The sequence below is a fragment of the Eriocheir sinensis genome, chromosome 6, assembly GCF_024679095.1.
Source record: "Eriocheir sinensis breed Jianghai 21 chromosome 6, ASM2467909v1, whole genome shotgun sequence".
NCBI classification, from domain to species: domain Eukaryota; kingdom Metazoa; phylum Arthropoda; class Malacostraca; order Decapoda; family Varunidae; genus Eriocheir; species Eriocheir sinensis.
Window position 1 is genome coordinate 20,055,947 of NC_066514.1, and position 16,103 is coordinate 20,072,049.

Here is a 16,103-nt window from a genome sequence, read left to right on the forward strand (position 1 = left end):
ATTGCTTTCTAGAAACTTAACAAGTTTATCTCTAATAATCTTTTGTCGAGTATTTTCCCCTGCCACTGATGATCTTTTAAGGGCCTGTAGTTTAATGCAACGCTTGTCTCCCTTTTGGAAAATTCGGTGTTACGTTCAAGCCCCTTCCTAGTCTTCCGACCTTGTTTATTGGTTTCTGGTCAGAATATCGGTAGAAACTGGTTGAAGTATTTGCTGTTTGCTTCTTTAACCGCGGGGACAAATACTGTCGGGTCGCCGTGTTGATCTTGTTCAAAATGAGTTTGTCCAAGCTACCCATTTTTACTTCTCTTGGTCGCATCATTCCTCAATTCACTCCACTCGCTCACACCCTCCTCACCGGCGGGTCAGGGCCCTCGAAATTCTGCATTCATTGCACTCTTACACCTCTGTACTCACTGAATTACGGATGCGAAGTTATCGTTGAGGATTCTGGACCGTTACACATCTGTTTACCGTCCTGAAGTTTACAGATCCAGTCTCGTTCGTCATTGGATTTTCTAACCTTTTTCGCCATTAGTATGTACGAAGACATTCACAGTTAGTCTTTTGATTACGCGCTTATTTGCATCATATTGCGTGTTTGCTACTCCGACATAAGCTGCGATGCTCCGAGGCTGTTGTAAGGTCACAAAAATGTGTGTTGTCAATCGCAGCATTCTCTTTTCATCAAATTATAATTCCTTTTTTTAAACTGGGTTTACTGCCCTTGTTTCCTCATCAGGTCAGCATCTGGTGGATGTCATTGTGCCACCATTTACTGCCTGGCATTTCGTAGGCACTGGTGAGACCTTCTAGCCCCTTGCAACAGCTTATCTGAAGACGTTCCACGCGTTGTCACTGATATTCCTGGTGGGCCGTTGGTCCCAGGTTCGTGGTCTGGGGGTGCTATACGGGCTAAGTCTGGTTTTTGTAATCTGGTATCACTGACGAGATTATCTACGAGTTTGTGACTCTGATATTAAGACGGGATTAAGTGGTGATCGCACCCATGGTTTCACCAACTGTACAGTCGCGAGCCTACTTAACTTCGCTCTATTAGCCTTCAGATCCAGCCTTGTTTTCCCTCGTTACGTTGAGTTAACTAAATCTTGATCGTGACCGGTAGTACGAATCCTTCCAGTTCATCTTCGATGAAAAGCCTGTTACCCTTGATCTCCAGTCATCAGTCCCCAGTCAATGTTAGGCGCACTAAAGTCCCCAATTATACTCATTTTGTCTACTTAAATATGCACTTAGAGAGTGAATTTCTTTAACTCTCGTAGACGGGCCTATCGCCACCGGCTGCCTGTTGCTACGGAGGACTCACCTTGTATACGGTTCACCGACCAAGTGTTAGTTTTGTTATTTGCGGTTAGTTCTCACATAGACAGAATCGTATGTCTCGCGTCTTGTTTGTGCTATTTCTCCCCTATTAGGGAGTGTACTTTTTAACAGCAAACTACCTCCTATTCGCGGTTTCTATGTCGCGTCGACCTTCGTGGAAGCTTTCGTACCAGGGAAATGACATTCCCTTCTAGATGGCAGTTGGCCCAAATCTCTGGGTAGATGTATACCACAGTGGTTTTCCTGCACTAGCCGCGTTTAATGTTCAATTTCGTCACTTGCCGAGATAGTTTGGCACGCATTTGTGTACATGATAGAAAAATGTAGCTGCACTGAGTTGTACCAGTTCGTTCTTGTCGGAGGCGTTCGAGATTAAACACAGTTTCTGGTAAGGAGTCGCACTGACGCTACTGGGTTGGTTGCTGGATACACGGCCGCCTGGTTCCCGTCCTCGCCTCGTCCGCTTGAAAGGCTGAAAAGCTTTCACTGCCCCGTCCAGAAGCCTCCCGTACGCGCCGATCCAACCTCATTCAGATGTAGTCCATCCGCTAGAAGGACGGAGCATCGGTACCTAAACTTTACATACCAGCCACGACGCAGCTAAGCTGCCTCATCTGGACCATATCGATGATCTCTGTATATATATCATATATGCATATATATGATATCCATACTATATATATATATATATATATATATATATATATATATATGCCATATGCATATATATAGCCCCTATATATATATATATATATATATATATATATATATATATATATATATATATATATATCATATATACGTATATATATATATAGTATGGGCCAGTATATATATATATATATATATATATATATATATATATACCTATATATATATATATATCATATATATATACTATATAGGCCTGCATATATATCATATATATATATATATATATATATATATATATATATACGTATATATATATATATATATATATATATATATCGATATATATATATATATATATATATATATATATATATATATATCGGGATAAGTGGGCCCTCTGATAGCTGTACTGACCTCACATTCCGCCGCGTGCATGGACGACTGGGTCGAAACTGTGCTACCACCGGATTTTCACTTTAGCCGCCGAGTGGTCTTAAAACCACCCACTGGGCGCCTCGACGTGGTCAGCTCCTTACCCAGAAACAACAACAACAGCAGCTTGAGGCTGTCTAGAGGATGGCTCAGGTCATTTCTAGGCACCGGATTACATCACTGACTTACAACAATGTCCTAGACCACCCTGAGTCGGTTCCGAGGCTCTGTCCACTGACAGGCACCAGGACCCCTCAGAAAATCTGGCATCTACTTGCTTCATGCCAATACCTCGCCACAGCTTCACCTCCGGCCACCTCATCGCGCCTGCCCCGACCAGCTTCACCAGTGACACCACAATAAACTCAGTCTCTTCAGTGTGCTGCGAACCGGACCGTTTCAAACGAAGCAAGCAGTGCTGTAAAGTAATGAAGTGGATGATAATCAATGCCCAGTCTAGGATGATAGTCTCTAATTTTCCCAGCGTTGCAAGATTAGCACCTCGCCGCCATCCTCTGTTGACCCCTTCACATCATCCTCCTCCATTTTGTCTCTAAGTTTTTAGCCTCCAATTGCCCACCCCCACCCCTCTCTCGTCCCTCTAGTGCCTACATTTAATATTAGTTTCACAACGGTTGTTGGGACTTTCTAAATTTGAATTGCTTCGATGTTTTTGGGTCAGCCTAACGGCTGCCATTACATGCCCTAATAAACTTGACACACATACACATGATTATTACATATACACATACATGCACAGGTTCACACAGTTCACTACACACACACACACACACACACACACACACAGGTCTACACACACACACACACACAGTCAGGTGCACATTATGATAGAGTCTAAGTAGAGTCTGTGATCATTTCTAAGAGGTGGATGTGAGCCTTTGTGATTGTTTGGACTAAAAATAGCTGAGAACAAGACAAGCCAAAGGGTAACCTTTTAAATCGGTATAGATTAATCCCCTCAGTAAATGTGGTTAAATCCCAGCTTGGTTCATCTAAAAGCACTTGATAGTATGCATCTTTCATATCTAAGGTGGCATAGTATTGCTGACCCGACTCTCTCTACTAGTTCCTCAAGTTTGGTAGAGGTGTGTTCTACTGTTAAATAGGTGTTAACCTTGCGGTAATGGGCACATTCTTTTCTCGCCGGACGGTTCACTAACCAGAACTATTGGTGACAATGAGCGGCGTAGATGGCTCTATTATGTCTCTCTGCGCTAGGTCCTCTATAATCTCTGCTATCAGCTCCTTTGCTTTTTCTGGGTATCTATAAATGGGGGCCCTGCATGGTACGGGATTCTCGACATTAATGTGGGCTGGGGGCGCTGTTATCAAGCCTAACTCATTTTTGTCTACCATAAATAACAACTCGTGGCGTCGTATTATTTGGAATAATTTCTGTTTCTGCTCTTCATCTAAGTGAGTCCAATCTCTTTCGCTTAATATGGTGTTTAATTTGTCTCCTCTGGACATTTTCCCTGGGACCGCGTCATTTTCGGGCCCCATCGACTCACTGATCGTGGTCTTTAAGCATTTTGCCTCCGGAAACTCTTCAAGGTTACTGTTTATTATTTCATAACGTGCCAGGAATATCCCTTGATGTAGTGTTAGGTCTAATTTACTATTATTGATCATTGGGAGGAAGATGTTTTTTTCCTCGGTTACCTCCGTAATGAGAGGCAACCCTCCTTGCACGTTCTTATGTTCCGGGTCAACCACCAGGGTAGTACCAGGTGCTTCATCCACTTTGATTTCCCTCATAGCAGCACTGAAAGGTGGTAATTTTAATTTTGCTCTTAGTCTCACGAAAGCTTTGGCCGGGGAAGATTTGAGGGTGGCAATGGATTGGATCTTTATGTGCGTCACCTTCCCGTAGCGATGTTCATGATATTTAAGTGGGTAGGTGACATTATTCCAGGTAATTTTCTTGTTTCGGTGGTCAAGGGTTAGGGTTATTCTTCCCAGGGCATTCATGCCCAACAACAAGGCTGGTTCTAAGTAATTATCGGGTACGATGGCTAGGGGTACCTCTAAAGGTTGGTTGTCACCGACTATGATGGAGGTAGTGGTTTGCCCTAGGATTCTGAGTTTCTTCCCTGTAATACCCTGTAATTGCGGGATGGTTTTTCCTGTAACTACCTTGAGATTGAGTTGTTGCACCACACTTTCTTTGATTAGTGACATTTCGCTACCAGTGTCGAGCAGGGCCTCTAGCATATGGCTTTTGATGTTGATTGTGATTATTGGGGACCTAGCTTGCGCCAGTCACCGTGTCTGAAAGGTCTTCCTCCCTGGACAACCAGGGTACCCTCTTCGGCAGTTCATCCTCAAACAATCAAAACATGAACCGGGAAGCGGATTCTTAAAACATGACTGCACGTCGTGTGTTGTGGACCTACAATACGGGCAGTACACGGATGTCCTTCTCTCTCGAGGTTGTTTCTTTTGCTCTTCCCACCGCTCTAGTCTGCGCTCGATTCGATCGAGATAGGAGGCTAAGGCGGTAGGTTCGGCCAAGGATTCAGCCTTCGGGGATGTTACTGGTGATGCTCCCGTGCCTGATGCACCAGCTGGAGGAGCGTCGTCCTTCACCATAAAGACACTGTCTTTTTTCCTTGCTTGAGCTACTAGTCGTTCCACCTCTAGTTTTTCCATAAAGGTGATCGAGTGGCACGTGATTATCCATATATATTTCTAGCCTGTCTACTATCTCGAGGCATTCCCTTTAACAACTTTGTTTTTATCAACTTTTCCCTCTTTGGCACTTCTCCTGGATTTGATTTTACCTCTAGGAGTGCGAATTTACATTTAAGTTGGGTGACAAATTCGGTCGCGTCTTCCTCATATGAGTATTTGAGGTCATTTAAGGCGTCGAATACCTTTCCTTTACTCTGATCCGTTAGTTCTTTGATCAGTGATATCTTGAATTCTTCCCAGTCCACCACGGGGCCATGCTTCAGAGTGCTTTGAATGTAAACTGCTAATTCGGCGTCTACTCGACTCAAAGCTATTCTTTTTCGATCTTCCCCCCGTGGGGTGCATTGTTCTATCTGGGAAAGGAATACCTCTAATCTGCCTCCTCCTTCTACTCCCTTCAGGTGTCTTCTCTCAAGGATGGGTATGTCCCTTGGTTTAAGTAGTGGTTTGGTAGGCGAGTCTTCTTGGCTTTTACGTAATCGGTCCACTAATTCTAACATTGATGTTTTTAGAAAATCTACTTCTTCCTCGAGTTCCTCCATTTTCACGGTGTCACCCGCTTGTGGCTCTTTCTTTGACTGGGTTAGTACCCTAGGGTCTTCTTGATCAGTGTCAGTACGCTGTTGGTCTGGGCAGTGTTCACTTTCCCATGGACCCAGCAAGTCAGCTATCTCTTCCTTTACAGTTTTCTCCATTGTGTCAAAATTTCCTATGTTCCCTCAGTACCAATATTTACAGTTTACTCTACTAAAGAGAAGAGAACAATCAAAGCAAACTAATAAAACAAATATATAAAACCCATAAACTCAAACGAAACCACCTTCGAACACATGAGCAAGGGAGGTTAAGATCGTGATAATTACCGCGCCATTGCAGACTACCACTTTCCACTACTCTGCGAGAGACTCTTACCACGCGCACGCTCCTTCCACCTCCTCCCTTTCCTCCTCATATACTGCCTGAATGCAGTCATCCTCAAAGAAATTCCCGGCTTTTCCTCCCGGGGCACGAAAAATATCTACCTGAATGTTCTGCTTTTCTACCTCCAATTCCCTTGGAATATGACTATGCCCTACAAGTGCTACTCTAAACATGTTTTCTGGTGTTATGAACACCGAGAGAGAAAAACAAGTAAATGCAAAGACACACAAAAAAAAAATGTTAAGACTGCAAAGCAATAGGGCGACCAACAATCAACAGAAAAAAAAACAAAAATATTAATTATACTGTCTAGTTAACTCTGCTTCAACAAGGGGGGGGGGAATGGTTCACAGGGAAATCCCACCGCAAAAGCCACCATATGTAGCGTGGAAAATAGAGAGAAAATATTAAATTAAATAAATAAAAGCTACATCCCTTGATTATGACAACCACTAGGGTAGTGATGGTATGTGGTAGCGTGGTAGTTGTCGAGCGCTGGTCCCGGATGTTAAGGCCTCAGGACAAGTGAACACTCGTTCCGAAGTTTGTGACCAGAAGGGCGTTACTTGTGTGGTTAATTATGGAGGGTGGGAGGATTTCCGTGGGAACCACTTTTGAGACAGCATTAAGAAACTGGATGGTGATAATGTACTATGGAGGGGATGTGTGTATGGTTCAGTAATTTCCAATGAGCAGCAAAACAGGCTCCAAATGATAACACTCAGTAAGGTTATATATAAATATGTATTTGGTTTACTTTAAAGGTTAGCGGAGTGCTAATAAAAATATGAAAAAAAAAATGAATGACCGACAGGCTGTAGGCCTCTAAGCTAGCTAACTACCGACACAAGGGAGATTTGGGGAATACACAGAATGCTTAGCTCTGTAGTTGCTGGATGCGGAGGAGGAGGAGCTGGCGTGAGTGTCGGGCTCGGCAGAGGACGTCCACGATGGGAATGGGCGGTCCTGGTGCTGGACAGACGGGCGCCGCTTGATGTAGAGATGGAGCGACTCGGGTGGTATGAAGAGGCGGGCGCCCTTTGATGTAGGGAGCAGCTTGGGGCAGTGGTATTTCGGCCCCCAGGACAGTCGAGGGGCAGGTTACCCCGCCATACAAGTTCCCATCCTGTAGTCGTCTCACCCCGCAGGCCGTGGGTGGTTTTTCGGGGGGGGGGGGGCTGAGTGGAGAGGTGGACACCGCTCTCAACTCCAACTCCAACTCGCTGCCTTTCCTTGCTAGGGCTGCTGCACGTCTCCTGTTAGCCCGCCTCACACAGCAGGCCGTGGGCGGTGTGTGCGTCCTCCAAGCTTCTGGCTTTCTGCAGTGGTGCTTGACTCCTCAAGTCTACCCCGCTTCTCGTCTCTTCCTCCTCACTGACTCGTGGGTCTCCTTGCCCTCGCCTTCTCGCCTCTGCTCCTCGCTAAGCTCCTCCCCCTTCTTCACCTGACTCCCTCTCGGCATTACAATCAAACCCTACCTAACTAACTAGTTGTTGGTTTCTTAGAGGGGTTCGAGGTTCTGAGATGAGGGATTTCAGTAACTCGTTCATATATTCGCTCATTCGCTCGCCGTGTTATCTTCTCATAACCTTTTACGCACTTACATTCCTCAGCTACCCATTCACTCTTTCACTCATTCACTCATTCACTCTCCCACTCGCTCACACTTACTCACTCTGTCACTCACCGACTTACTCACATTCTCTCGTTCATTCACATTCGGACCGTTACAAAGGTGTATAGTAATAGGGTGTCAACTTGTACAAAATAAGGTATAGTATAGTAATTCACGTGTCATCATTTAAAAAAGAAAAGGAGTAAAGTGCGTAGCGGTAATTTGTAAACTATCCCAACAAATAACAAGTTCTTCTATACGACCTGAAGCATCTCGAGACGCCTCGCAAACCTGAACTGATTCGTTTTGAGGCACCGTCACCTGGTTTTGCGATATGCAGCTTTTTTATACGTTTGTTACATTATAAAGAAAATATGCCAAGAAAAAGTTTGAAGCGAAGTCTGTTCATTTCATGGAAGGCGACAAGCACTTCAGAAGCTGTCGTTGGTTTGGTCTCGCCTCGACGCCTCGTAGTGAGGGAGTGTGTGTAACACGGCCGCGAGTCATCGTTACGTTAACTTGAAACACTGTGGCCGTTACAATATTTAGGAAATCTTGATATATTTGTTTGTGAAGAAAAAAAAAAACTAATTAGATAACATTTTAAGGGAACGTCAGTCTTCCTGCCACGCACCAGAGAGACACCTTCGTGAACCCCTGGACGCCTCGGCACAAAGGCGAGACACACACACATTAAGGTTAACTTACTCATCTCTGCAACGTTTTGTCACACCAGTCAGTCTGAACCTCACTGGAACATTTTAGGTAAACTCTGGACGCCTTGATCCGAAGATACTCTGTTTCAGTCTACATTTAATCCCCAAAAGTGCCTCAAATAACCTTTTAGAGTTAATCTTACTTAACACAACAGCTAAGAGATTTTAAAGCGTCTTCATCCGAAGACCAAGTATGTCAGTCTACGTTTAAATATCAAAATACCTTAGATAGCCCTTTTAAAGTAAGTCATACCAGTGAGTAACACTAGCGGACTTTTTGTTTCCTTTTCTTTTTACTCATGAGCTGCCTTCTTTCCCTTAAAGAAAAAGTAGCAAAAAAGAAAAGAAAAAAATCCCAGGACGTCTTGACCTGGACACGCACGGACGCGGAGCCCAAATACAGTTCATCTTGAAACAAACACAGTGTCCAGGCCTTCAGTGGCCCGGGGAGCGAGCGAGGGAGAAACAGATCAAGGCGGGATACCGAAGGGTCGTGTCGCGCATTGGTCACCGCTCGGCGGAGTAGAAGGAAGGAACATTCGGCTAATCAAAGCATGGCCGCGGCCTGCCATGCCTCGCGACGGCTGACTTGGCCGGGAAAGTTAGTCGCCGCCGCGCTGAAACACTCCATCATGGGATGGAATCCTGCCCTGCCTACCGCGCCTCCTCCGCCTCCTCCTCCATCTATTCCCCATGCTATTCCTTCTCCCTCTCCTCCTCTTCCTACTATAATGCTACTTCTCTTCCTCCTCCTGTTCTTATCCGTCTTTCTTCTCCTCTATCCCCAATCATGATACTGCTTCTGTTCCTCCTCCTCCTCCTCCTCCTCTTCCTCCTTTTTCTCGGCCTACAGAAAGATTGAGAAGCAAAGGGAGATATAAGTAAATAGATAGACAGTGTGTGTGTGTGTGTGTGTGTGTGTGTGTGTGTGTGTGTGTGTGTGTGTGTGTCTACCGTGTTACAGGTTTCTCTCATGTTTTTTTCAAATGTCTTTGTTTCTAAATATACCCAGCCTCATTTTGTCCCTCCATCTTCTCTCCCATCCTCCTCAACCTACTTCAGGAACAAAACACTCACTAATTGTCTCCCTCATCCCGGTCATTCCTCCCTCCCTCCTCTCCCTCAAACCCTCTCTCCCGCACCTCCCGAAACAACAGACTCTAATCCCTCCCTCCCATACACGCCCAGACTTGTCTATATTTTTCTCCATCTGCAATTCGTGACGAGTAGTTTTTCGCGAAATTTTAGTTTTCATTAATATAAGTGAACCTGCGGTGCGGTGCGATATTTTGTTTTTGTTTATTTCATTGGAGATCAGATTTACAGACAAATGCACGCGCGCGCGCGCGCACAAACACACACACACACACACACACACACACACACACACACACACACACACACACACACACACACACACTAACACACAAACACACACAAACACACACAAACGTCCGCACACCATTCTCCCTTATGTCTCATCATCATTTGTTCTTGCTCTTCATTTTTTTTTAATTCTTCCTTTTCCCATTTTTACCGTTCATTGTTTTTTCTTCCATTCTCTTCATTTCTTCCTTCCTCACCCTTGGCACCCTTTCCTATTCATCCTATTTCCTTCACCCTTTTCCCCTCACTTTTCTTCACCCTTTTCCCTTCGCACTCTCCTCTTCCCCTCCTCTTCTCCATCACTCTCCTCCCTTTATCTTTCAATTACTAGGCGAGAAAGGGGTGTGTCTATCGGCCGGTGTGCGGAGGGGGAGGAGGAGGGGGAGGAGGAGGGGAGGTGGTGGTGGTGGTGGTGGTAGATTGAGGGTAGGAGTTTGAAGGTAGCAGAAGTGATAGTTAAGATACTTATGCAAGTACATAAGAACATAAGAACGTAAGGAGTCTGCAAGAGGCCGGTTGGCCTATACAAGGCAGCTCCTGTACACTCAACCCCACCTTACCTCACCATCCATGGCTTTATTTAACCTCTTCTTGAATGTATCTACGGTATTGGCACCCACAACATGGCTCCCAAGCCTGTTCCATTCGTCCACCACTCTATTGGTGAACCAATTCTTGCCTATGTCTTTGTTAAATCTGAATTTGTCTAACTTAAAACCATTGCTACGCGTCCTACCTGGCTCTTTTACTATCAAAATCTTATTGACATCTCCTATATTAAAGCCCTTCATCCATTTATAGACTTCGATCAAGTCTCCTCGCAACCTTCGCCTTTCTAGAGAGTGTAGATTTAACTGCTTCAGCCTGTCTTCATAAGGCAAGTTTCTCACCCCCTGAATCATCTTTGTCATCCTCCTCTGTACAGATTCTAACATCTTGATATCCATTCTACTATAGTAGGGGGACCAGAACTGAACTGCATAATCGAGATGAGGTCTAACTAGTGCTAAGTAAAGTTTGAGGATGACTTCAGCGCTCCTATTGCTTACGCTCCTTGAGATGAAACCAAGTACTCTGTTTGCCCGATTTTTAGCCTGAATGCATTTAGCCCTAGGAAGGTCAGCGCTCACTAGGACTCCAAAGTCTCTCTCACGCCCAGACCGGCTTAGAGGAGTGTCATTTAATCAGTAATTGTGTAAGGGGTTATTCCTAACCTACACTCAGAATGCTACACTTCCCGACATTGAATTCCATCTGCCACTTCCCCACCCAATCATATAGTCTGTCAAGCTCATCCTGGAGAACGCTAGCGTCCCTGTCTGATTGGATTACTCTACCGATCTTGGTATCATCTGCGAACTTACTGACATCACTACTAATTCCTGTGTCCAAGTCATTGATGTAAATGATAAAAAGCAGAGGCCCCAGCACCGACCCTTGTGGCACTCCACTTGTAACACCGCCCCATTCAGATTTTTTACCACGCTTTTTCTCTTTTCTTTCCCTTTCTTTCATTTTCATTTTCTTACATCATCCCTTTCCCTTTCTATTCGGACATTACTCCTCCCCCTCTTCCTCACCCTTCCTCCTCTCCGCCCCTCCTCTTCCTCACCCATCCCCGTCCTCATCTCCTCACCCCCTCATCCTTCCCCTTCCTCTTCTCCTCCCCCCCTCCTCCTCTCCCCCTTTCTCCCTTCCTCACCCCTCTTCCTCTTCCAACACCTTCCTCATCCCCTCTTGCCCCTTCATTCTCCCCTCGCCTCATCCTCCCCTCCCTCCCTCCCGGCTCAGCCAATCGGATCACCGGCTCAACAGACTCATCAAACAAGCGATCGGATAATCAAGAGTTGACTCGGTAATTTCACGTAATCGCTGAATTGAAAAAAAAAAGAGAAATTAAACTAAAAAAATGTTGAGAAAAAAATGGCTTGCATTGTTAATCGGCATAGTTTATTGGTAGTATACTATTTTTCTTTATTCGTTTATAATTTTTTTCGTTATAGATGTTTTGTCTTCGTTATTCATTTTTCGTTAATGTCAGTAATTGGCCGAGGTGGTTGAGGGGGGAGGGAAGGGAAGGGGAGGGAAGGGAAAGGAAGGGAGGGAAGGGAAGGAAAGAGAAGTGAAGGGGAAGTGAAGAGGCGAAGGGGAAGAGGAGTAAGGGGAAATGGGAGGACCTAGAGGAGGGCGGTGCTTAGGTAAGATGAAGTGAAGAGAAATGAGAAGAAAATAGGAGAATGTTAAGGGAAAGAAAGTGGTAGAAAGAATAGCCGTGACGAAGAGACTGGGGAAGAGAAGTGAGGAAAGGGAAAGGAAGGAAGGGGAAGGAAAGAAGAATGAGAAGTAGAAACAGTACGCGACAGAGAGAAAAAAGCAGAGAAGTGAGGGAACCGTCTAATCAGCTCCCCCTCCCCTCCCCTTCGTGTTTTTGTAGTCGCCTCCTGTTGGCTGATTGGCGGACAGTAGACGGTGACGACCAACGGCGGGGCGGCTCTCAAGACACCTGACTTCACCGAGGGAGATTAATATAGATTTACGTAGGAGATCAGACCACACAGACCCCAAGGTCCAGACTAGGTGGTCTGTCTTTAAACCTAAGTGATTCTACATTAATGAGATAGCTCCAAAACGTTGCATTTCTACTCTAGTTAATATTAAGTTGAAGGAAGTGACGGTCGATCTTGTTTTTGAAGGAGTCAATCGTGTTACACTGGACCACTGACGGTGGGAGCTAATTCCATTCTCGCACTTCAACGTTGGTGAAGAAAAATTTGGTGCAGTCTGAATTTACTTGTCTACGTTTGAGTTTTACGCCATTGTTCCTCGTACGCAAAGTGTCATCGATCATAAACAATTTGGTTCTGTCTACATTCGTTAAACCATTAAGTATTTTAAAACATTCGATCAGTTTTCCTCGGAGGTGACGTTTCTCAAGAGAGAACATGTTAAGGATGGAAAGCCTTTCTTCGTAGGATTTGTTGCGCAATGAAGGGATCATTTTTGTTGCCCGACGCTGAACACCTTCTAATTTAGCAATGTCCCTTGATGGTCGGGAGACCAAAACTGTACCGCATATTCCAAGTGGGGTCTGACTAAACTATTGTAGAGCGGAAGTATTCCATCTTTATTCTTGAATAAAAAGTTTATCTTAATGAAGAGAGAGAGAGAGAGAGAGAGAGAGAGAGAGAGAGAGAGAGAGAGAGAGAGAGAGAGAGAGAGAGAGAGAGAGAGAGAGAGAGAGAGAGAGAGGAACAAATAATATCCAAACAACTCCTTCCTTTATTTAGCCTTCACATATTCGCCTTTCTGTTCCTCTGATCTGACATTCTGAGCTAAAAAAAATATATATAATGTAACTGAGTCTCCTTTACCATTTGTTTGACTAGCCCAAGATTACCGTGTGTGTGTGTGTGTGTGTGTGTGTGTGTGTGTGTGTGTGTGTGTGTGTGTGTGTGTGTGTGTGTGTGTGTGTGTGTGTGTGTGTGTGTGTGTGTGTGTGTTTTTCCTCTAGCATAAAGGACTATATATTCACTTCTAAAGGTTTATTTTTATTCTGGCAACACTGCTAACATACGGTAAAGGTAATATTAGTTCAGTAGAAGCTTGAAAACACTAATAATATAATCTTTTCCATATATGTTTGTACTGAAAACACACACACACACACACACACACACACACACACACACACACACACACACACACACACACACACACACACACCTCAACACTTCCTTCACATCGCTTCAACTCGCAACACACTGGAATTTCTCGTGTGACGCTGGCAACACAGAGTACATAAAGCGAGGGTGTTTGTTCTTCACTTAACCTTCCAGCCTCACTTCTCCTTTCTTCTTTCCTTCCTCTTATTTCTTAGTTCTCTTCTTCCTAAATTGCTCTCTTCCTTTCTTCGTCCCTTATCCTTTTCCTTAGCTGTTTTCTTCCTTTCTCTTCATGCTGGGTTTCTTCTTTCCTACCTTCCCTTCTCTTCTTCCTTAGTTACATCAATCTTTCCTTCCTTCCTTCCTCCCTTTCTTCTCATATATACTCTTCCCTTTTCCTTCCTTTCTCTCTTCTTTGCCTCCTTTCCTTGGTTTCTTTATTTTTCCATATATGCATTCTCTATGTATTGCTTTATTTCTTTTCGTGTTCTTATCCCTTTCTTTCGTTTCTTTGTTTCTCCTTTCACTTGTTATCGCTTTTTTTTTACATTTCTCATTCTTTATTCCCATTTTTGTTGCCTATTCCTTTCTTTCCTTCCCAGTGCCTTACTATTCCTCATCTCTTCCTCTTTCACTTTCTTTGTTTTATTTTTTTATTTTTTTATTGTTTTACTTCCTTACATTCTTTTCCTTCCCTTTTTTTCCTTCTTTACCTGCGTTATTTCGCTCCCTTTCTTTCCTCATGCTCTTCCTTCATGCTTACTTCCTTTTTTTCATCCTTTTCCCCTCATCCCTCCCTCTCATCCATCATTCATTGTTTTTTTCTTTCCTATCTTCCTTCTTTACCTCCTTCCTTTCTCCTCCTTTCTACTTCCATCTTTTCCTTCATCCTTCCTTCCCTCCCTCCTTCCTTCCCTCCCTCCTTCCTTTCCTTCCTCCTTCCTTCCTCCTTTCCCACCACCCTTCCTTCCTCCTCCCTTTCCTCGTATGATACACAAGGCAATTTCAGGTTTTCACAGATTCACTCCCTGAAGTAACACTCGATTTCCGGAAGTTTTGCAGTGTTGTTGCCTCCTCCTCCTCCTCCTCCTCCTCCTCTTCCTTTCCCTTCTCGCAACACAAAATTGGCGCACGATCAACAACAGTTTGTCTTGAATTTCCAGGTGTATCTTTCTTCGTGTTTTTCTTTTGTTTTTTTGTTTTTTACTTTAACTTTTGGTGTGTGTGTGTGTGTGTGTGTGTGTGTGTGTGTGTGTGTGTGTGTGTGTGTGTGTGTGTGTGTGTGTGTCTGTGTGTGTGTGTGTGTGTGTGTGTGTGTGTGTGTGTGTGTGTGTGTGTGTGTGTGTGTGTGTGTGTGTGTGTGTGTGTGTGTGTGTGTGTCTGTGGTGTGTGTGTGTGTGTATGTATGTGTGTGTGTGTGTTCGTGCGTTTGTGCTACTGTCTGACTGATTGTCTGCCTCCTTGCATTTGCCTTTTAGTTCGTATGCGTGTCAGAGAGAGAGAGAGAGAGAGAGAGAGAGAGAGAGAGAGAGAGAGAGAGAGAGAGAGAGAGAGAGAGAGAGAGAGAGAGAGAGGGGGGGTAAAAAAGGAAGATTGAAAAAGAAAGAAAAAGATATAGAAAGAAAAAGAAAGTAAGAAAGAGAAAGAAAGAATGAAAGAAAGGAGAAAGATGGAAAAAGAGAGAAGGAAAGAAAGAAAGAAAAAATAAAGGATGGGCAGAGAGAGACAAAGACAGAGAATGATAGTAACAAAAAAAACAGCACACACCCAAGAGCGTACTCCTTCCACCCAAAAAAAATAAAAATAATAATAATAACTCGCCTCCCGGTGTTTCCTTAAAGTGTTGATCCGGTGTGTTCCGCCACGCTGACCCTGGCTGACCAAAAGTGCAGGGGGAGGGGGGTAAGGGAGGGTAGGAAAAGGGAAGGGAGTGGAGGGGAGGCAAGGGTAAGAGTCACTTGGGGGAAGAGGTAGGGAAGGGAAGGAGTGGAGGGTTAGCATAATAAGGGGCGTACTTCTGTGTTCACTGCGGCAGCGTGTTGGGGAGTGAAAGTGGAGACAGGAATGAAGAGCAGCGAGGCGGCGGGGCTGAGGAGAGTGAAAATATATGGGGAAAAGAAAAAAAATGAATATATACACTGGAGAATTATTTAGGTGTAGAAAGTATATGAGAAAGTAGTTTTAAGAGAAGGTAATATATATTGCTTACTCTATTTCGGAGTAGATGACAGTAGAAAACACTTATAAAGAGGCAGGAATAGGTGCAGCGAGGTGGTAGGACTGCCTAGAGTGGAAAATATAAGTAAGATGAGTAAAAAAGGGCCTGTGAACCTACGTGAAATAGGATATAGGTTGCATCAAAACACTTATAAGAAAAGGTGATATAAATAGCATGCTTATAGGAAGTAAACAGCATTTGAACAGATTTAAGAGAAGGGAATGAAAAGCTGGAAGGTAGTGAGGTTGAAAAGAGTGAAAAATATAAATAACAGAAAAGTAAAAAAAAAAATGAAGTTGGGGCTTGGATTAGCAAAGGCGAATTTTCGCCGTCAACATTTGTTGAGGAGACGTCACGAATACGTCACAAGTTGCTTCCGTGTTGCATGAAGCCGTTTTGGCGGTCAACTTGTGGTCAACATTTGTTGAGAAAATGTTGCT